We start from the raw sequence: 23,382 nt of genomic DNA, 5'->3' as shown, positions 1-23,382 counted from the left end.
AGCTCAGTTTCCACCTCATTTTGTGGGCAGTGAGCACATAGCCTGTCTTCTCTTGAGAGCCATGTCTGCCTACGGCGGCCTTTCTCAATAGCAAGGCTATGCTCACTGTCGTTACCATCTAACCTGTATTAAACATCGTAATAGAATGTTGGGTATTAGTGTAACAGTATAACTTTAGTACGTCCCCTCGCCCCGACACGGGCGCGAACCAGGGACCCTCTGCACACATCAACAACAGTCACCCACGAAGCGTCATTACCCATCGCTCCACAAAAGCCGCGGCCCTTGCAGAGCAAGGGGCAACACTACAAATAGGTTTCAGAGCAAGTGACGTAACTGATTGAAATGCTACTAGCGCGTACCCGCTAACTAGCTAGCCATTTCACATCCGTTACACTCACCCCCCTTTCAACCTCCTCCTTTTCCGCAGCAACCAGTGATCCGGGTCAACAGCATCAATGTAACAGTATAACTTTAGACCGTCCCCTCGCCCCGACACGGGCGCGAACCAGGGACCCTCTGCACACATCAACAACAGTCACCCACGAAGCGTCGTTACCCATCGCTCCACAAAAGCCGCGGGCGGCCCTTGCAGAGCAAAAATTGTCAAAAATCATTGTTGATCTGTTATTCCAGTGAAGTGTCCTACTGATAACTTTCGAATGGAGAACCATTGCCATCGGAAAGGTACAGTTATCGCAGCACATTCTGAAATCACTGACTGTCTTGTCTGTCTTGCACCATGAAGTCAGATGCTCCCTGTCTAGCTAGCTAGCTAAGTGGATTAACGCTACCAATAAACTAATATCTCGAGGACAGATTCAATTTGCGAGAATTTTACTTCTGGGTAACCGAGATTACAAATAAACTGTGTTCTTTGAAGGACATATGTTTAATGTGAAGTGACCTACATACATACCCCAACCAGAAACCATGGATTACAGGCAGCAGCCGCTCTGAGCTAAAGGTTAGAGCTGCCGCGTTCAAGGAGCGGGACTCTAACCTGGAAGCTTATAAGAAATCCCGCTATGCCCTCCGACGAACCATCACAGGCACGACTCCTGTTGACTCATGACTGCATGGCCAGGCACGACTCCAACACCATCATTCAATTTGCCGATGACAATGGTAGGCCTGATCACTGACAACGATGAGACAGCCTATAGGGAGAAGGTAAGAGACCTGGCCGTGTGGTGCCAGGACAACAACCTCTCCCTCAACGTGATCAAGACAAAAGAGATTATTGTGGACTACAGGAAAAAGAGGTCAGAGTACGCCCCCATTCTCATCGAAGGGGCTGCAGTGGAGAAGGTTGAGAGCTTCAAGTTCTTTGGCATCCACATCACCAACAAACTAACATGGTCCAAGCACACTTGAAGAGGGCACGACAAAACCTACACGGCAAAACCTAAAACCTCTGGAGACTGAAAATATTTGGCATGGGTCCTCAGATCCTCAAAAGGTTCTACAGCTGCACCATCGAGAGCATTCTGACTGGTTGCTTCACTGCCTGGTATGGCAACTGCTCGGTCTCCGACCGCAAGGAACTACAGACGGTAGTGCGAACGGCCCAGTACATCACAGGGGCCAAGCTTTCTGCCATCCAGGACCTCTACACTAGGCGGTGTCTAAGGAAGGCCCTAAAAATTGTCAAAGACTCCAGCCACCCTAGTCATAGACTGTTCTCTCTGCTACCGCAAGGCAAATGGTACTGGAGCACCAAGTCTTGGTCCAAGAGGCATCTAAACAGCTTCTACCCCCAGCCTTAAGACTCCTGAACATCTAGTCAAATGGCTACCCAGACTATTTGCAGTGTCCCCCCCCCCCCCCGTCTTTACTCCACTGCTACTCTTTGTTGTCATCTATGCATAGTCACTTTAATAACTCTACCTACATGTACATACTACCTCAAATACCGGTGTCCCCGCACATTGACTCTGTACATAGCTCGCTATTGTTTTTTCACTGCTGCTCATTAATTACTTGTTACTTTTATCTCTTATTCTTATCTGTATTTTTTTTAAACTACGTTGCTGGTTAGGGGCTCATAAGTAAGCTTTTCACTGTAAGGTATACCTGTTGTATTCGCGCATGTGACTAAAAACATTTGATTTGATTTGGTTACGTCTTCCAATTGGCACTGGTGGGTCAGGGATTGCAGGCTTTTGTTCCAGCCAAGCACACTACACAACTGAATCAATTATCAATGTTGATCACTAAAAGCCTGCACACCCTGTAGCTTTCCAGAACCAAAGTTGGTGATTCAGCATAACATGTAATACTATTTTGCTTATATTGGGATTTCACATTTATCATAAGTAGGTGATGTTTGTCTGGAAAATGTATCTGGAATTAGCTGGAAAATGTGTGTTAGTTATGAATAATTTATTCTTTAATAACAATTTGTCTCTTTCTCTTTTGGCATGGATACATGTATCCAACGTAAAAACTTAAAACTCAAAAGAACTCGAAGGTATACAGTCTCAAGCAAGAGCGTCTGGTCACTCGCATTCAGCTACTCAATAGTGAACTTGTTGAGTTTACGCTTTCTGTGGGAGAGCACCGGCCAGGAATGTTTGGAGGCAGTTGCACAGAGACTGGAGTTAAAGAGAGTATGTATGCTCAAGCAAAACAAACTGAAACACTGATTGTTGTCCTTTGTGTTCTGTGATTACTCATCTCAAGTGGGTGCCTTTCAGGCTAAAGTTAGGCTATCATGGCCTATGAGCTGTTCTGCAACATACCTGATTGGTTTTTAATGACAGGACTATCAGAAACCTAGAACGGTATACATTGTCTTGAGGGGTATGGACAGAATAATTAGTGTCAGCCAAAAAAGCATTCCAATGTCAACAGTGAAGAGGCGACTCCGAGATGCTGGCCTTCTAGGCAGAGTTGCAAAGAAAAAGCCATATCTCAGACTGGCCAATAAAAAGAAAAGATAAGACGGGCAAAAGAACACAGATACTGGAGAGAGGGAACTCTGCTTCGAAGGCCAGCATCCCGGAGTCGCCTCTTCACTGTTGACGTTGAGACTGGTGTTTTGTGGGGTACTATTTAATGAAGCTGCCAGTTGAGGACTTGTGAGGTGTCTGTTTCTCAAACTAGACACCTTAATTGTACTTGTCCTCTTGCTTCAGTTGTGCACCGGGGCCTCCCACTCTCCTCTATTCTGGTTAGAGCCAGTTTGCTCTGTTCTGTGAAGGGAGTAGTACACAGGTTGTACGAGATCTTCAGTTCTTTGCAATTTTCTCACATGGATAGCCTTTATTTCTTCGGAACAAGAATAGACTGATGCTTGTTCAGAAGAAAGTTATTTGTTTCTGGCCATTTTGAGCCTGTTAATCGAACCCACAAATGCTGATGCCTCCAGATACCCAACTAGGTTCTAAAGAAGGCCAGTTTTATTGCTTCTTTAATCAGAACAACAGTTTTCAGCTGTGCTAACATAATTGCAAAAGGGTTTTCTAATGATCAATTAGCCTTGTAAAATGAACAACTTGGATTAACTAACACAACATGCCATTGGAACACGTGTGATGGTTGGTGATAATGGGCCTATGTAGATATTCCATTAAATATCTGCCGTTTCCAGCTACAATAGTCATTTACAACATTTAACAATGTCTACACTGTATTTCTGATCAATTTGATGTTATTTTAATGGACAAAAATTTGCTTTACTTTAAAAAACAAGGAAATGTCTAAGTGAGCCAAAACTTTTGAACAGTTGTGTGTGTATGGCAGCATGAATTGCGTATTACAAAAGCACATAACAAGCTACAACACATACAACGTAAGTTAGTGGATCGAGGACTTGAAGTGGTCATGCCGATGGCATTGAGAGTGGAGGAACTTCGGGCATGGATGGTCACGCAGGACCATTAGTCAGTGAGCAGTCAGATGAACAGAAAGACTATAGGACAGGGCACTGAAATAAACCTATGGCCACACAGTTGCAGTGTGCAATCACACTGTGAGCCTTGTAGGTCAACTCCAGATCCACTGCTCATTGTGTGATGCACACTGCTCCACTCCGGCAGACATTCACAAGACTGGACAGGGAGTGACAGCAACACAGCAGCCTGCACCTTTCCTTTGGGCTTGTGGGTCAAGTTGAATGTTTCAGATGAGTAAAAGCTATGTGTACTAGTATCGGCATGTTTATGAGGAAGGAAACACAAACATGTTAAGTCTTCTATAATTTAGCATAGGAAATGCAAGGTAAGCTATTGTCATTGTAAACCAGAATATACAATATTACTGTCATGTAAAGATTTCACATTCCCCTCATCTTTCAAAAATAGTCTGTGCTTCCTGTTTCCCCCATTAACACCCCACATTTCCTTTCCTCCCCACACCAGATAACGTACTTCAGCCTGTGGTACTTCAACAAGCAGAATCAGCAGCGATGGATTTACCTGGAGAAGCCCCTGAAGAAGCAGCTGGACAAGTACGGCCTGGTACCCACTGTCTACTTCGGGGTGGTCTTCTACGTGCCCGCCGTGGGCCAGCTGCAGCAGGAGATCACCAGGTCAGATATACGCTTAACACAGAGGGACACTAGATACTCGCTCAGGCTGCTTCTCCGGCTAAAACTAGACACTCTCTCAGGCCAAAACGTTGTCTCCATCTATTCCCTGGTTAACTCTAAGCCACATAGTTCCCACCATATTGATTTTATTTATCCCTTCCTATTGGATCAGTCAAAGGTAGTGAGTGAGGGGAGAAGGGAATGGAATGCATGTGTCCTACATGCCAGAGGATTTGTCATACTTCGTACCTTAGCAGATAATTCCTATATTGCCTTAGTTACTCCTCAGTATCATCTTAGTAATGCGTACTGAGCAACTCAGTCCAGTACTATAGGTTTTTCTGTGTGTGGTCACCCACCACAGTATCACATCTCTAACTGGCCATTTGAATGGAGGAGTCAAACCAAGTCATGTTTGTCATCTGTTCACACCTTGAGATTAACCAACTTCCTCTACCTCCCTACAGATATCAGTATTACCTCCAGTTAAAGAAGGATGTTCTGGAAGGCAGAATCCCTTGCTCCATAGAACAAGCCATCCGTTTGGCTGGCTTGGCAGTGCAAGGTATACATGTGAATATGTAACATCGGCTCTGAATGTGAAACTCAGTACACTATAATCTACTGAGAGAAGACTGAGGATCACCACCTGTTCAAACTGTGGTGACAGGTCAGGTCCTGCCATAAGCAGCCACAGCAGGTGTTCTGGCACCACACTCACACACACTGCTGTCATGGCCTGTTGTAAATTCCACACCTCATGTTTTATTGATCCTGGCGCTGTTGACGGCCCACCAGTGCAGCAGGAGTGATGTCATTAAGAGTATGGTCTCAAGGATCATTACTGAATCTCGACTCGGGACTCATCGGGTGTCTCATCGTTGGATTTCAAAGCGTACCTAGGGAAAATGGGAATTTTAAACCTGAATATTTTCAGTTGGTATTCAAGAGAACATAATTGTTGTTTCAATGTACTTATGAAATACAATTTTCTATTATCCTAACCTTGTTTCTATAAAAGCCTGGTCAAGCACTTTATTTTGGCTTTATTGAGCTTTTCACAAGTGTGTTAATGTAGGACACACTGTATATTGATGTTTTCTCTTGTGTTATTGACTGTACATTTGTTTATTCCATGTGTAACTGTGTTGTTGTTTGTGTCGCACGGCTTTGCTTTATCTTGGCCAGGTCGCAGTTGTAAATGAGAACTTGTTCTCAACTGGCCTACCTGGTTAAATAAAGGTGAAATACATTTTTTTTTAAAGGAACCTTACCAAGCCCATACCATCCAATAAACTGGCCTCCAATAAACTGGCCTCCAATAAACTGGTCTCGAGCTTGACATTTCCCGGCTCACACATTTTCCCAGCCAGAAGAATCTCAAACACTACTGTTAAATTAGGCAGTGCAAGTTACTGGCCTGGGTGTTAACATAGCACAGCAACTGAGATCACTTACTAGTGCAACCCAGGTCCAAACTGCTGCTGCCCAACTGGCATAGCAAGCTAGAACAAAATATCATCCCAGTAATACAGACCGTTTTGAGAAACCTCCAAAGAATTTTCTGACTTAAAAATGCTCTGCTCAGTTTGCTTTTGGTTTTTGCTTGGAAGATGAATTATTTTTACCTAGCTGCTGAGATTAGGGCTGGTGGGGGCCTGGCCGGCAGGGCCGTAGCTGTTTTAGCTAGCATGGCTAATGCCTGGCATACTCAACATAGTTGTGAACATAGCTGGTGGGCAGACTGAGATTGCTGGTAACGTTGGACCACTGGTTTCAGATGCTAAAGCAATCCCAAACGGGTTTCCTGCTTTTCTCAAATTAGCCCGCTTTGTCATTGTATACTGCAACCGCTGAAAAAGCATCACGCCATTCTGAAAATCCATGCACACTTTCAGTCTGCCTTGCACTAATTGCAGAAATAGACACATTATGGACTTTGACCTATTTAAAAAAAAAAAAAAAAGCTTTCTGGTTTTTAAGTCAGGTTTTCAACTTCTGTTCACTTCTAGGAAAAGCATTACTGTACTGTTATTTACATGTATTCATCCAGTCTACAAAAAATATGATTGTATTTGATTATTTTGTGTGTTTCAGCTGACTTTGGAGACTTCAATCGTTATGATTCGCAGGAGTTTCTTCAGAAGTTTGTGCTGTTTCCTATTGTAAGCAGTTTTATTTATTTTTGACTTTGCAGCTCAAAATTAATGTTTTATGTCATGTAGTCATATGTTCATGAATGCACAATGTAATCTGTGTTTTCCTCATCTCTTTACAGGGATGGATCCAGGATGAGAGAGTACTGGAAGAGGCCACTCAGAAGGTGGCTCTGCTTTACCAGAACTACAGGTGAGAAACCTTCAGATGTTCATCCGCCTGATTTTTCCATCCGTGGAAAAGAAGACATGCCTTTCATTCTCCACAGAACCCCCCCTTCATATCTCCTGAGGCTGACATACACAGTGCCTTTAATTGATTCCAGGTTCCATACATGCATTGGGCAGTCCATGGTGCATCTCTCTTATCTGTCCCCAGTTAGTAGGCCCGCCAGGGTTCCTCAGCTGTTATTTACAGTCAGGTAGATAGATGAAAAGGCCCGAGCTGGGGCTGGCCTGGCACTAAGCCTGCTCACTCCTCCAGTCCAAGGCCAGCTGGTTTTCATCCCCCCCTATCCCTTCATCCCTCCATCCCAACCTGCAGGTTTCCAGCCTTCTGCTCATCCCCCATATGGGCTGTCTGGATAGATGGATAGCTGGAAAGAGCTGTTTAGATTCATACCTTGGCCCTGGCTACAGGGGAGGTAGGTGTCAGTGGGTTCTGAAGGTGAGAGGTGAGGAGTTGACACTTGCCTTGATGTTGGTCTGTATGAAATGGTTTCACTGCTTTGTGTGTCAAACGAGGTGAAGTGAGACAGATGAACTGAAGATGGAGGTGATGGGGGATAGAACATAGCAGCAGCTGATCATGCTGGTTGTTGAACTAGACTGACACCGGTTCAGTTTGCTGAGATGAAAGGTGTGAATATGGCATCAATTCTGTTTCAGAATGTGACCAAGGTGTGTCTTTGTACTCTCTGTTTGTGCTGGTTAATGGATGCTGGTGTCTCCGTGTCTGCTTGCGTTGGAGATGTATATGGTTTATGTTAACTTCTATTGGCATGTGTGTGTTTCACTCAGGGGGTTGCCTGCCCCAGAGGCTGAGGTGTTGTACATGCAGGAGGTGGAGAAGATGGAGGGCTATGGCCAGGAGAGTACCCCAGCTAAGGTGAACAACTACACCAAACTACAGTACCTGCTCCCCCAAAGCCTCACTGCACTACTCCATTGCTATATCAAATACAATTTGTCATATGCGCCGAATACAGCAGGTGTATACTTTACCATGAAAAGCTTACTTACGAGCCCTTTCCCAACATTGCAGAGTTAAAAATAATGAAAAATTGGCTAAATAAAAAAGGAAATTGTAACACAATAAAGTACGATAACGAGGCAAGGAGTACCATTACCAAGTCAATGTGCAGGGGTACGAGGTAATTGAGGTAATATGTACAGTACCAGTCAAAGTTTGAACACCTACTCATTCCAGGGTTTTTCTATATTTTTACTATTTTCTACATTGCAGAAGAATAGTGGACATCAAAACTATGAAATAACACATGGAATCATGTAACCAAAAAAGTGTTAAATCAAAATGTATTTTATATTTCAGGTTCTTCAAAGTAGCCACCCTTTGCCCTGATGACAGCGTTGCACACTCTTGGCATTCTCTCAACCAGCTTCATGAGGTAGTCACCGGGAATACATTGCAATTAATAGGTGTGCCATGTTTTAAAAGTAAATTTGTGGAATTTCTTTCCTTAATGCGTTTGAGACAAAAAGTTGTGTTGTGACAGGGTAGGGGTGGTATACAGAAGATAGTCCATATTATGGCAAGAACAGCTCATAAGCAAAGAGAAACAATAGTCCATCATTACTTTAACTTTGAAAGTTTCTTCAAGTGCAGTCGCAAAAACCATCAAGCGCTACGATGAAACTGGCTCTCATGAGGACCACCACAGGAAAGGAAGACCAAGAGTTACCTCTGCTGCAAGGACAAGTTCATTAGAGTTAACGGCACCTCAGATTTCAGCCCAAATAAATGCGAGTAACAGACACATCTCAACATCAACTGTTCAGATGAGACTGCGTGAATCAGGCCTTCATGGTCAAATTGCTGCAAATAAACCACTACTAAAGGACACCAATAAGAAGTGACTTGCTTGGGCCAAGAAACACGAGCAATGGTCATTAGACAGGTGGAAATCTGTCTTTTGGTCTGATGAATCCAAATCTGAGATTTTTGGTTCCAACCGCCATGTCTTTGTGAGACGCAGAGTAGGTGAACGGAAACATGGAGGTGTGGGGGTGCTTTGCTGTTGACACTGTCAGTGATTTATTTAGAATTCAAGACACTTAACCAGCATGGCTACCACGGCATTCTGCAGCGATACACCATTCCATCTGGTTTGCGCTTAGTGGGACTATCATTTGTTTTTCAAAGGTACAATTACCCAAAACACACCTCCAGGCTGTGTAAGGGCTATTTGACCAGAAGGAGAGTGATTGAGTGTTGCATCAGATGACCTGGCTTCCACAATCACCCGACCTCAACCCTATTGAGATGGTTTGGAATGAGTTGGACTGCAGTGAAGGAAAGCAGACAACAAGTGCTCAGCATATGTGGGAACTCCTTCAACACTGTTGAAAAGCATTCCTCATGAAGCTGGTTGAGAGAATGCCAAGAGTGCACAAAGCTGCCATTAAGGCAAAGGGTGGGTACTTTGAAGAATCACAAATATAAAATATATTTTCATTTGTTTAACACTTCTTTGGTTACTACATGATTCCATATGTGTTATTTCATAGTGTTGATGTCTTCACTATTATTCTACAATGTAGAAAATAGTAAAAATAAAGAAAAACACTTGAATGAGTAGGTGTGTTCAAACTTTTGACTGGTACTGTATATGTAGGTAGGGGTAAAAGTGACTGGGCAATCAGGATAGATAATATTATAATGTAATTTTAAAAAATGTAACCTTTATTTAACTAGGCAAGTCAGTTAAGAACAAATTCTTATTTACAATGATGGCCTACACCGGTCAAACCCGGATGACGCTGGGCCAATTGTGCGCCGTGCTATGGGACTCCCAATCACGGCCGGTTGTGATCCAGCCTGGATTCGAACCAGGGTGTCTGTAGTGACGCCTCAAGCACTGAGATGCAATGCCTTAGACCGCTGCGCCACTCGGGAGCCCAGCCTATAGACGGAGACAATCAACAGAGTAGCAGCAGTGTATGTGAAAGTGTGTGTGTGTGTGGCATCAATATTTATGTGTGTGAGCTTTTGTAGTGTGTGTGTGTTGGAGTGTCAGTGTAGTATGTGTGGGTAGTGTGCATAGAGTCAGTGCAAAAATAAAAAGTGAGGTCAATGCAAATGGTTCAGCTGTTTGCATTGACAGTTTAACTGTTCAGCGGTTATGGCGTAGGGATAGAAGTTTTTCAGGAGCCTTTTGCGTCCCAGGCGCGCCGGTACTGCTTGCCATGCAGTAGCAGAGAGAACAGTCTGGCTGTAGTCTGCTAATTTTTTGGGCCTTCCTCTGACAGCGCCTCGTATAGAAGTCCTGGATGCCAGGAAGCTCGGCCCCAGTGATGTACTGGGCCATATGCACTACCCTCTGTAGCGCCTTACGGTCGGATGCCGAGAAGTTGCCATATCAGGCGGTGATGCAACCGATCAGGATAATCTCAGTGGTGCAGCTGTAGAACTTTTTGAGGATCTGGGGATCAATGACAAATCTTTTCAGTCTCCTGATGGACAAAAGGTGTTGTCATGACCTCTTCACAACTGCGTTGGTGTGTGTGGACCATGATAGGTCCTTAGTGATGTGGACACCAAGGAACTTGAAGATCTCGACCTGCTCGACGTGAATGGGGGCATGCTCGGCCCTCCGTTTCCTGTAGTCCACGATCAGCTCCTTTTGTCTTGCTGACGTTGAGGGAGAGGTCTCACTGCCATAGGTCTCTGACCTCCTCCCTATAGGCTGTCTCATCATCGTCATTGATCTCCAGTTCTAATGATTTTCTGTCAATACCTCTATTTGAACTGGATCAAGGAACAAATTATTTTTCAGTTAAAAAAGCAGCAGATTCTGGTGCTGATATTCTGGAATATATTCATAAAAGGATAAATGTAGACCACCCAGCACACACAGAACAAACAGGGCTCTGTGAGGTCCCCATTTTTCATTAGCTATAGGTCTTCAATTTAATCTTCTTTTATATTTCCATTCCCACAGGACAGCCAAGGCACTGATATCCTCCTTGGGGCCTGCCTGGACGGCATCTTTGTAAAGCACAAAAATTCAAGTAAGGCTGGAAAGAATTGTTTATTTTTAAGCATAATAAAAATGTTGACGCTAATACCCCAGTCCTGCAGTATGATCTGCCTGTAAATATGAGCTGTCTGAATGAATCATGTCTGGTATTTATGTGTCTGAAGCCTGTAGCAATGACTGCATATTGAGTCTGGTTCAGTCCACAGCTAGCTAGCTACTATTCTTAGATGGCGTGGAGGTCTCTTGCTATTTTCAGATGTGATGTTCAATAAATAGGGCCAGGGGGGTTCCTGACCATGTGACCTGGCAAGGAGAAACTAGGCCTCAGGTCACATGATCAGGAAATATTCCTGACCTATCAGTGTTTCCCAACTCCTGTACCCCCAACAACACATGTTTTTGTTGTAGGCCCTGAAAAACTCACCTGACTCAACTCATTGGGGGTTGATTATTAGTTCACAATTTGAATCATGTTTGCTGTTGGGGGTAATTGAGTTGGGAAAGACTAATCAAATGTGCAATTTACTTTTATCATTCACAAATATGCATTGCAACTGATCCCACTGATTGTACAAAGGCACAAAACTTTAATTGGTACTGAAAAATATAGTAATGCACTTTAAGATTAAATGAGACTTTTAAAGAAAGGAATTTTTAAACCACTTACACATACGCATATAAAATCTAAATGTAATCCCTGCGTACACCTTACAAACTAAGGAGAGTGATTTTAAATGTGTAATGAAGAAAGTGTTCGCCTGTCCTGTAAATCTGTAAACTTCATACATGAAACATACATACACATACAATACATACTGAAAATTTATGGAGTTGTATGAACAGTAGAATTCCATCACACAACTTTTGTTTTGAAGCTGCTGACTAACATTAAAGTGCACATTTTTTTAAATCACCACAGTAAGGATTCATCTTCACAGAGCTGTATTCTTTCAATGCAAACAGTATCTAAGGCAGCATTTTAAAGGTGTTAGTCTAGTCTGGACTTGTATTTGTTCCTGAAACTTGGCATCTTTTGGCCTGTACAAGTGCATCAACACCAGGTGTCATGTCCGCATCAGGTCTGGTCACACACACATCTCTCAGACAGGGGAAATGAGCAGGGTTGCCATTTGCCAGTTGCATCTCCCACAAAGTCAGCTTCAACTTAAATGCATGTATGTTGTCAGAAAACTGTGTGACAACTTTTTTGCGGCCTTGCAACATTTTGTTCAGATTGTTCAAGTGTTCAGTAATATCAACCAAGAATGCAAGGTCCCGTAGCCATTCCTGAGATTGTAATTCCAACACCGGTTTTCCTTTTTTCTCCATGAACTGTCCGATTTCCTCTCGTAGATCAAAGAAATGCCTCAGCACAGCCGCCTCGGCTTAACCATCTCACTTCAGTGTGGTATGGCAGGCTGTGGGTAATGTTGCTGTCGCTGAGAAGTTTGTCAAACTGACGATGGTTCAGACCTCTGGACCGGATGGAAAATTTACAGTGCGAACAACCACCTCCATGACGTGGTCCATTTTCAGCGACTTGCAACACAATGCCTCCTGGTGCAAAATACAGTGAAATGTCCAGAAACGATCTCCTCCATTAAGGGCTTGTACTTTGTCTTTGAACTTTGTCGCGACACCTGCTTTCTTTCCGACCATGGATGGCGCGCCGTCTGTAGCCAGGCTGACAGCGCGGGACCAGTCCACTCCAACTCTGTCCAATGCAGCAACGACAGAGCCGAAAATGTCCTCGGCTGTTGTGGTGTCCATCATATAGATCCTCCCATGTCTCTGACCCATTGATAAATAATTCCCTGTTACAGAAAAAACACTATTTCCATTGATCGTTAATTCTATTGACTTCTCGTCCTCATGACCTCTTGTACTCTGTCTCTGCGTTGTGTATTTATCTTCAAAATATTCATAGAAGTTGTATTTGGGTTGGTGAATAAGTAGTGGACCACCACCAGTCCAGTGTAGGGAATGTCTTAAATCGTAAATGCTTTCTTTCCCCTCTACAGAAAGACATGGAAACCTCCAAATACGTGTGCCAGATGTGTCTGGCCAGGCACAAGTTTTACAAGATTAACAAGAGCAGCCTGTAAGTGTGTCTCTCTCTTAACGAGTCTAGCCCAGTTCCTGTGTATGTGGAACTCTCTTTGCTTGTGTGTGCTCTCCTCATTCCTGTCCCCTCTTCTCTCCAGAGAGGAGTCTGACCGCCATTCGCCTTCTGAGGGCTCCCAGGAGTCCATTCTCACTCTCTCCATTCCTCTCTTTCCTTTTCTGCCTTGTAACAACGCATTCCGCAGCCACCCGCCTACAGTACAGGTCTCCTCAGAGAGCCAACACCCTCCCCTAAAAAACATCCAGAGCCTCCAAAACACCCTAGCTACATTTAAATGACGTGCACCAATAATCACCAATCCTCTCCTCACCACTTTTGAAACATTTTGTGTTTGGGCGAGGAAAGATGATGTAAGAAAAGGAGTTCTCRCCTGGATACTGCTCCTGTCTTTCATTGCGATGAAGAGAGATTTCATTTAACAGAGAAGAGTTGATCTGAGCTATTCAGCCAAGTCCCTTTCAACTTCAAAGAAAGCCTTTTTTGTTTTTTCTACCTGTTTGTTTCATTGTTGTTTTTATGTTCCTGTTCTCAGCCAAACCCAGCCTGCTGTGAAACCAGCGCAACGGCGATCCTCCACCAGGATGTCTCTGGTATCCTGGCAGTGAAACACAAACACACATATGCTTTCTCTCTAAAACACACGCTCGCCCTCTGATCTATAGCCTGTGAAACGCAGCACATGACGAACGTCACAGTCCCTGGCCAGTGCTTCAGCACACTATTAGATTTGTGTGTAATTCCAATCTGTTGGGCTGCATTAAGATCATGTCTGTAGTAACTGAATGCTGTTGTTTGATCACTCTCTGTGCAGCCTAAACCCCCGGCCTACATGATGCCCCCGCCACAGATGCCCTACAATGGCCACTTCACTGAGCCTTACACATCCTCACAAGGTACTTACAGTCTGACCTCACCAAGATCACCGGTGTTTCACCCAAATTTACCTTTTGTCTTATCTCTCTCCTATCTCTCAGACAACCTGTACATGAACAGTCAGCACGGCTACTACTACCACTCCCAGACCAGCCTGGACCGCTCACCACTCGAGTACGGCAACAGTGGCGGTGGGAACGGGCAGCTGCGTAACGGCAGCGTGTACAGCGCCCACAGCACCAGCTCCCTCACCAACCCCCAGCACTACATGCAGCCCTCGCCCATGTCCCTCAACCCCTCCATCACAGGAAGTGACATCACCCGGCCCGACTACGTGCCCTCGCACCGCCACAGCGCTCTCACCCCCCCCTCCTACCGCGCCACCCCGGACTACAATAAAGTCATGAGGCAGAAGAACCAGGGAGGAGGGATGGAGCACGCCCACGAGAACCGCCAGAGCCTCTCCATGAGGAACCTGAACATTGGGAACTCGTACGCCTACAGCAGGCCCGACCCCCTTGTCTACAGCCAGCCTGAGATCAGAGGAGAGCATGGTGGAGGAGGAGCGCACCACCACTACCCTTTCCACCTCAACTCCAGCTTCCACAGCCCATACCCCTACCCCACGGTGAGGAGGCCGGTGGTGGGAGCGGTCAGTGTGCCCGAGCTGACCAACGTCCAGCTGCAGCAGGCGCAGGAGTACCCTGCGGCCAACATCATGAGGACCCAGGTGTACCACCCTCCACCCCCCTACTCATATGGTGCCCACCCACGGCCCGCTAACAGCACGCCAGACCTGTCTCACCACCTGTACGTAAGCAGCAGCAACCCGGACTTGATCACCACGCGGCGCGTGCACCACTCTGTCTAGGAGGACAGCCTGCCTGTAGCCTACTCCCTGCAGGAGGTATCTGAACCCCTGTTCATGGCTGGACCCCCACAACACCACCCCCACCAGCAAAACGCACACAAACGCAACTCCATCGAGATCGCCAGCCTGGCTTACAGCCTGGAAGGCATGAGGGTCAATGACACCCCCCTTCTGGCCCCGCATGGACCCTCCTCAAGCTCCCAGCTCAACGTATTCCTGGAGCGGACCAAGTCAGAGGACGGGGGAGAGGGGAAGGAGCATGTGCGCTACGGCCACAAGAAGTCCCTGTCGGACGCCACCATGTTGGTGCACAGCAGTGAGGAGGAGTTTGAGGATGAGAGCGGACGCCACACCCCCCAATCCCACGATGCACTATTGTCTGGGTTTGACCCGCAGCAGCTTCTAACCAATCTGGGCCAGATTCCCCTGGAGCCCCCACCCGCATATCCCATTGGCTCCCCCCTTGACCCTGTCTTGTCTGGCCTCCCGGCCTATCAGATGCACACACTGATCCAGGAGGCGGAGCCCGTGTACCTATTGGCGCATGGCCAGCCTGTCAGGATGGTTCCCTCTGTGTCTGACGGTGACATCAATGGGCAGAACAAACAGAAGGCCAAGAAGGACTTCATCAAGAAGAGGCCCGTGTCAGACGTTCCTGCTGGGAAGAAACCCATCAATGGCCTGCCTCCTGCCGTGAGACTTGCACCCTCCGCCATAGTAGCCTTTGTTCCACCGTAGTAGCTCCAGTTTCCGCTGCCTCACTCGCTGTAAAACATGTCTGTGTTTTTAATGTGGTTTTTTAAAAGTACATTTGATTACAATATTTGACTAGAGGTGTCAGTGTGGATTTCGTAGTTCAAGGAACAGCTGTTACCCAATCTTCATGTCATGGAGACTCTTCTTAATTTCTTTGTCAGTTAAGATAATTTTTTCCTCATAGCTAAGATGTCTGACATTTGAATGAGCTTATCATTTACACCACAATGTCACACAACACGTAGTGGAATGTCCCAAAGATCATTTCAACCAATATCAAACACTCTCTGTTGGTCAGGTGACTTAACATGTGACAGGAATGTGGCTGGCGACCGCAATAGCTGGTCCGGTAGCATTCCACGGAAAGGCACAACCAGGCTATGTTGTTTCTGTCCTTCCCCCTCATCTTCCTCTCTGACACTGTCAACTTCACTCACTCTCTCTCTCCCTGTCCTCTGTAACACCAGGGCATGAAGAAGCGGGCTGAGCTGAAGAAGATGGGTCCTCTGAAGGTGGCAGCCCTCAACGGCCTGACCCTGTCCAGGCTGCCACTGCACAAAGGGGGAAAGGACGAGCCTGAGACGTCCTCCAACGACGAGAGGGTAGGCACTGGCATTGCTCTAGACTGGTGTTGTCCCTTTAACACTTTGCTGAATGGGGTTTCTTTTATGCTTCGTTTTAGGAGGAACCTCTTCAACACTTGTTTTGGTTTGCAGCTAGAGACTGGTTTTGTAACCATCTATGCGCAGAGGCACTGTGGTATTTTACATGAACAGTATTATAGAGAAGGTTTGCTCTAGGGGTGGATACTGTAATGTTTTCTGTAGAATCTAGACATTGATACTGCTTTACATTTGCAGAGTTTAGGCATGTTGTTTAAATGGATTTGATTGCCAAACAGAATATCATGCAGACAGAGTAATGTTTTATCCAAATGTTATTGTCTTGCATCTATTGCAGAACATAACTTAGTTAAAACCTCTTGAGAATACAGGGGGTAATATTTTCGCATTAGCATAATTTGCTCTACAGATTAAACTGCCTCTTATTCAATTATTGCTCTTACTATATGCATATAAATCATACCATTGGAAAGAAAACAATCCCTAGTTTCTAAAACCGTTTCAATTTTGTCTCTGAGTGATACAGAAGTCATTCAACAGCACTTTCCATGACCAAGAACATAAAATCAAGATGTGTTATGCTGGCTTCAAAGCTCTGCCTATATATGGTCGTGCCCCCTATGACCAGAAACACACCTCATTCGCCTTCCTCTGGTTGTCAAGAGGACGTCAGAGGAGAAATTCTTTGTTTATCTGGGACTGACGTGAAATAGGACCCATTTCTTTGGCGTGACCGACAACTTCCGGATATCTGAATGTTCGAATTTGAGCTGCGTTGGTGTACTGTTTTGCTGGCGTTATGTATGCAAWCTATCTCCGTGTCGAATTTTGTTTGATACATGTGACCATATCATCGTAATGTATGTTTTTTCAATATAGTTTAATCAGATTATTTGAATTTTTCCGGGAGTTTTTCGGTGTACCGTTGTCGGATTGTATTTACGTTTGAGAAATTCGTGCCACTCGACCGGTACCTGTGCTAAATGGAGTGGGCAAGGAAGAATTCTGAACGGAACCAACGACTCATCTTGACAAAGGACACTTTGATCAACATTCTGATGAAAGATCAGCCATAGTAAGACCCAATTTACGATTTTATATCATATCTGTTGTGCATGTGAACTGGACGTGGGCGCCTAGCCGAATCTGCCTGNTATCATATCTGTTGTGCATGTGAACTGGACGTGGGCGCCTAGCCGAATCTGCCTGGTAAAAATATCGTGTCCTCCGCTAACGTGGTTAGCTAATAGATTTACATATTCTGTCTTCCCTGTAAAACATTTAAAAAATCTGAAATGGTGGCTTTATTCACAAGACCTGTATCTTTCATCTGGTGTCTTGGACTTGTGATTTAATGATATTTAGATGCTACAAGTTACTTGTGACGCTATGCTAGCTGTGCTAATCAGTGGGGTGAGTTGGGGGGTGCTACCGGATCAGGGTTGGTGACTCGTGAGAAGTTTTAATGGAGCTCAAAACAGTACGTTATTTAAAACAGAACGAAAAGGTGTTGAATGGTAGTGATGTAATAGAACAGTTCTACCAGGATAATATTGTCCTACTTTTTTATATCGGTTTTAGTTGATACTCCTGAATGTGTTAGTTGGTGCACCATTTGTTTGTTCAATCAGAATTCAGATACTGCTACGCTGTTTCCAGCTATTGTTAACTAAAAATGACACAACGACTAGGTTCCAGTTTAATAACGTTTACTTCACCGTATTACCACTGAACATAGTCACCATCACACTCCAGGCCAGGTCCATCTCCAGTGACACTTCTTCGCAGGCATACTAATCAGAGTGATAGCACRGTAATAACAGCAATCAGGAAAATGTACTTTATTTCTTGCAGAGTTACTCACAACACTGTAGCATTTCAATCATTTTATACCTACCGGAACAATTCCAGGTCTCTGTCATCAACCCTTGTCTGTGTGTCTCTCTCTCAGTGTACGGTGCTGGAGCAGCGTATGGAGCAGGGCATGGTGTTCCAGGAGTACGAGCAGGTGGCCAAGCGGCGTCCGGCAGGCGAATGCAGCATCGCCCAGCTTCCCGAGAGTGGCGAGAGGAACCGCTTCCAGGACGTGCTGCCCTACGACGACACGCGTGTGGAGCTGGTGCCCACCAAGGAGAACAACACTGGCTACATCAACGCCTRGCATATCAGGGTAATGGACACACTAATACCCTTTTTCACAGTACCATGCCGACCCGAACCCTACCATGCTGGCTTGGATATTTTCTCTCCGCATTGTCCTTTCCTACATGGTTCCAGCATTTGATGGTGGATGCGTAACTAGTCCAGAGTAGTATGGCTTTGCTCGGCTCCATAGTGCGAACCAACCCAGTGAACCGACAGTGATAGCTAGAAACACAGACCTTCAGGTAACTGCCAAAATAAAGGAAACACCAACATAAAGTGTCTTAATAGGGCGTTGGGCCACCAAGAGCCAGAACAGCTTCAATGCTCCTTGGATGGGGGCATTGTCATCCTATGGGGGCATAGCCATGGTAGCCAAAATAATGGCCTAATAAAGTACTAATGGCTTAGGACTTTATGCAGTCATTGTCTCTTTGATAAGCATTTTTAAATAGTGAGCCAGGATGTTTTCAGCACTTTTATTTATATGACTGATCAACAAAAATGTCAGGTTCTCTCTTCAGCAGACATATATAGTGAGCAATATGTTTGGAACATCAAATCCCAATAAAATCAGTGTTGAATTGCAATACATATAGAATTGTGAGCAGTGTAATACGTATCCGTGCTAATATTGTATTGTGAGTGGCATGCAATGAATGAGATGTTTCTGTATTTCATTTTCAATACATTTGCTAAAATGTATACAAACATGGTATTACTTTGTTATTTTGGGGAATTGTGTGTAGTTGGGTGAGATTTTATTTTTTAACCATTTTGAATTCAGGCTGTAACACAACAACATGTGGAATCGGTCAAGGGGTTTGAATACATTCTGAAGGCACTGTAAATGCTGTTACAGTGGTTGAGGTCACTTATAAACCATATCTCTCCTCTGGCGTTTCCTAGATCACGGTGGGCGGAGACGAGTGGAGGTACATCGCCTCCCAAGGCCCTCTCTCCAACACCTGTCAGGACTTCTGGCAAATGGTGTGGGAGCAGGGCGTGGCCATCATTGCCATGGTTACAGCTGAAGAGGTGTGTGTGTTACACTGGACTTTATTATGTCTGTATGTCCATGGTGTGTTACTGTTATTGCATGACCTCAGATCTAGGATACTGCTCTGTAAGCAATAACATTACCCTTTGACCCTGGCAAACCTTTGGCCTCTAACCCCTTTGCAGGAGGGTGGCAGGGAGAAGAGTTTCCGCTACTGGCCACGGCTCGGCTCTCGCCACAACACAGTGACGTACGGACGCTTTAAGATCACCACACGCTTCAGGACGGACTCAGGCTGCTACGCCACCACAGGCCTGAAGATAAAACACGTGCTGACAGGCCAGGAGCACACTGTGTGGCACCTACAGTACACAGACTGGCCCGACCACGGCTGCCCTGAGGACTTCAAGGGCTTCCTCTGTGAGTGGATCAGTTGGAGTAACGTGTATTCAAACCAGGAAGTCCCTTTAAGAAATCTCTATTCCAAGGGAGAGCAGGTCAAGAAGGCAGTTCCAGTCAAAGTTAAATGAGTGTTCAGTGATAAATTGAGATTTTGTGTTGTAAAAGCCTATTTTTATTTAGTTTGGTTAATAGAATCAATCATTCTCTTATTTCAATGTTTTCCCCAGCGTACCTGGAAGAGATCCAGTCAGTGAGGAGACACACCAACAGCACCAGCGACCCAAAGAACACCAACCTGCCTGTGCTGGTCCACTGTACTGCTGGTGTGGGCCGCTCCGGGGTGGTCATCCTCTCTGAGGTCATGATCGCCTGTCTGGAACACAACGAGGTAAACACCTAATTAACGTCTACATGTATATTACCATTACATTACTGGGCTATGTAGAAGGCCTAAAAATGAATAATGTCGCCAGGATTGAACCCTATTCCATCAGGAATGTAGGTAGGCATTGATCACATCTCACCACAGTTTAGATTAATAGGCCCATTAACCAATCCAATAACATACTCCTTTTGTAAAACCCTGTCTGTGGCCTGTTTCCACCTCTTTCCTCCAGATGCTGGACATCCCGACCGTTCTCAACATGCTCCGACAGCAGCGTATGATGATGGTGCAGACCATCTCACAATACAGCTTRATTTACAAAGTCTTAATCCAGTTCCTCCGCAACTCCAGGCTTATCTAAGTGCAAACCTCAGCCCCACTCAAACATTTGTTTCGGGGCACCAATATTCTCCAAGTTTCCTCAATGCTCATGCCAAACTTCAGTGCGTTGGCGCAACTGTGGCCTCTGGCTCCAAAAAGGGCGGTGCTAGCAGATGGCCCTTTTTCAAAGTATTAATGGAGGCGAGACTGCAACCTGAGGAAAGGATCACAGGACTGTGTGTGTGTCCCTCTTAAACAGTATTATTGATATTTCACTGTGGAGTTTTTACACTAAACTAGAGGTCGACCGATTAATCGGAATGGCCGATTTAATTAGGGCCGATTTTCAAGTTTTCATAACGTTTAAAAAAATATATATAACTAGGCAAGTCAGTTAAGAACACATTCTTATTTTCAATGACGGCCTAGGAACGTTCTGCCTCGTTCGGTGGCAGAACGACAGATTTTTAACCTTGTCAGCTCAGGGGATCCAATCTTGCAACCTTACAATTAACTAGTCCAATGCTTTAACACCTGATTACATTGCACTCCACGAGGAGCCTGCCTGTTACGCGAATGCAGTAAGCTAAGGTAAGTTGCTAGCTAGCATTAAACTTATCTTATAAAAAACAATCAATCAATGACTGTCATTGCTCCAATGTGTACTTAACCATAAACATCAATGCCTTTCTTAAAATCAATACACAAGTATATATTTTTAAACCTGCATATTTAGCTAAAAGAAATCCAGGTTAGCAGGCAATATTAACCAGGTGAAATTGTGTCATTTCTCTTGCGTTCATTGCACGCAGAGTCGGGGTATATGCAACAGTTTGGGCCGCCTGGCTCTTTGCTTACTAATTTGACAGAATTTTACGTAATTATGACATAACATTGAAGGTTGTGCAATGTAACAGGAATATTTAGACTCATGGATGCCACCCGTTAGATAAAATACGGAACGGAATAAACGTTTTGTTTTCAAGGTGATAGTTTCCGGATTAGTCAAAGGTATATGGTTTAAAGAGAAATAGTCGACGCGTTATAATTCCTGTAATAACTTGCGGCTGAACTTGAAAAGGGGTCCTTCGTTATTTTACCGTTCATGTCTTCCATAGAGAATGTCTTGATCTACTTCAAATAAGGTCTGTGTTTCGCGGAGGAGCAGACTGACTGACAGGGGACCATGCAGACAAGCTCTGCTTTCTGCACTACAACCTAAAACTTCTTAACTGGGAATATTGAAGACCCATGAAAGCTGGTGGTTCGTTTTAACATATGTTATTTGAGACTAAATAGATTTTATTTATGTATTATATTAAGTTAAAATAAAAGTGTTCATTGTTCATTCAGTATTGTTGCAATTGTCATTATTACAAAAATGTGTATGATATATATACACTGCTCAAAAAAATAAAGGGAACACTTAAAAACACAATGTAACTCCAATCAATCACACTTCTGTGAAATCAAACTGTCCACTTAGGAAGCAACACTGATTGAGAAATAATTTCACATGCTGTTGTGCAAATGGAATAGACAACAGGTGGAAATTATGGCAATTAGCAAGACACCCCAATAAAGGAGTGGTCCTGCAGGTGGTGACCACAGACCACTTCTCAGTTCCTATGCTTCCTGGCTGATGTTTGGTCACTTTTGAATGCTGGCGGTGCTTTCACTCTAGTGGTAGCATGAGACGGAGTCTACAACCCACACAAGTGGCTCAGGTAGTGCAGCTCATCCAGGATGGCACATCAATGCGAGCTGTGGCAAGAAGGTTTGCTGTGTCGTTCAGCGTAGTGTCCAGAGCATGGAGGCGCTACCAGGAGACAGGCCAGTACATCAGGAGACGTGGAGGAGGCCGTAGGAGGGCAACAACCCAGCAGCAGGACCGCTACCTCCGCCTTTGAGCAGGGGAGAACTGCCAGAGCCCTGCAAAATGACCTCCAGCAGGCCACAAATGTGCATGTGTCTGCTCAAACGGTCAGAAACAGACTCCATGAGGGTGGTATGAGGGCCCAACGTCCACAGGTGGGAGGTGTGCTTACAGCCCAACACCATGCAGGACGTTTGGCATTTGCCAGAGAACACACAAGATTGGCAAATTCGCCACTGGTGCCCTGTGTCTTCACAGATGAAAGCAGGTTCACACTGAGCACGTGACAGACGTGACGAGTCTGGAGACGCCGTGGAGAACGTTCTGCTGCCTGCAACATCCTCCAGCATGACCGGTTTTGGCGGTGGGTCAGTCATGTGTGTGGGGTGGCATTTCTTTGTGGGGCCGCACAGCCTCCATGTGCTCGCCAGAGGTAGCCTGACTGCCATTAGGTACCGAGATGAGATCCTCAGACCCTTGTGAGACCATATGCTGGTGCGGTTGGCCCTGGGTTCCTCCTAATGCAAGACAATGCTAGACCTCATGTGCTGGAGTGTGTCAGCAGTTCCTGCAAGAGGAAGGCATTGATGCTATGGACTGGCCCGCCCGTTCCCAGACCTGAATCCAATTGAGCACATCTGGGACATCATGTCTCGCTCCATCCACCAACGCCAGTTGCACCACAGACTGTCCAGGAGTTGGCGGATGCTTTAGTCCAGGTCTGGGAGGAGACCCTCAGGAGACCATCCGCCACCTCATCAGGAGCATGCCCAGGCATTTGGTCGGGGAGGTCATACAGGCCCTTGGAGGCCACACACACTACTGAGCCTCATTTTGACTTGTTTTAAGGACATTACATCAAAGTTGGATCAGCCTATAGTGTGGTTTTCCACTTTAATTTTGAGTGTGACTCCAAATCCAGACCTCCATGGGTTGATAAATTTGATTTCCATTGATAATTTTTGTGTGATTTTGTTGTCAGCACATTCAACTATGTAAAGAAAAAAGTATTTAATAAGAATATTTCATTCATTCAGATCTAGGATGTGTTATTTTAGTGTTTATTTTTTTGAGCAGTGTATATATATATAATATATA

The 23,382-nt window shown here is 45.0% G+C and overlaps 1 pseudogene; it reads left to right on the top strand.

The window, feature by feature from the left end:
• Positions 1 to 1,842: 1,842 nt before the first annotated feature.
• On the top strand, positions 1,843 to 21,760 carry LOC111963413 (tyrosine-protein phosphatase non-receptor type 21-like; annotated as a pseudogene).
• Positions 21,761 to 23,382: the final 1,622 nt, after the last annotated feature.

Source organism: Salvelinus sp. IW2-2015, linkage group LG4q.2, assembly GCF_002910315.2.
Source record: "Salvelinus sp. IW2-2015 linkage group LG4q.2, ASM291031v2, whole genome shotgun sequence".
NCBI classification, from domain to species: domain Eukaryota; kingdom Metazoa; phylum Chordata; class Actinopteri; order Salmoniformes; family Salmonidae; genus Salvelinus; species Salvelinus sp. IW2-2015.
The sequence above is the reverse complement of the archived record's forward strand: the minus strand, read 5'-3'. Positions and strand labels throughout refer to the sequence as shown.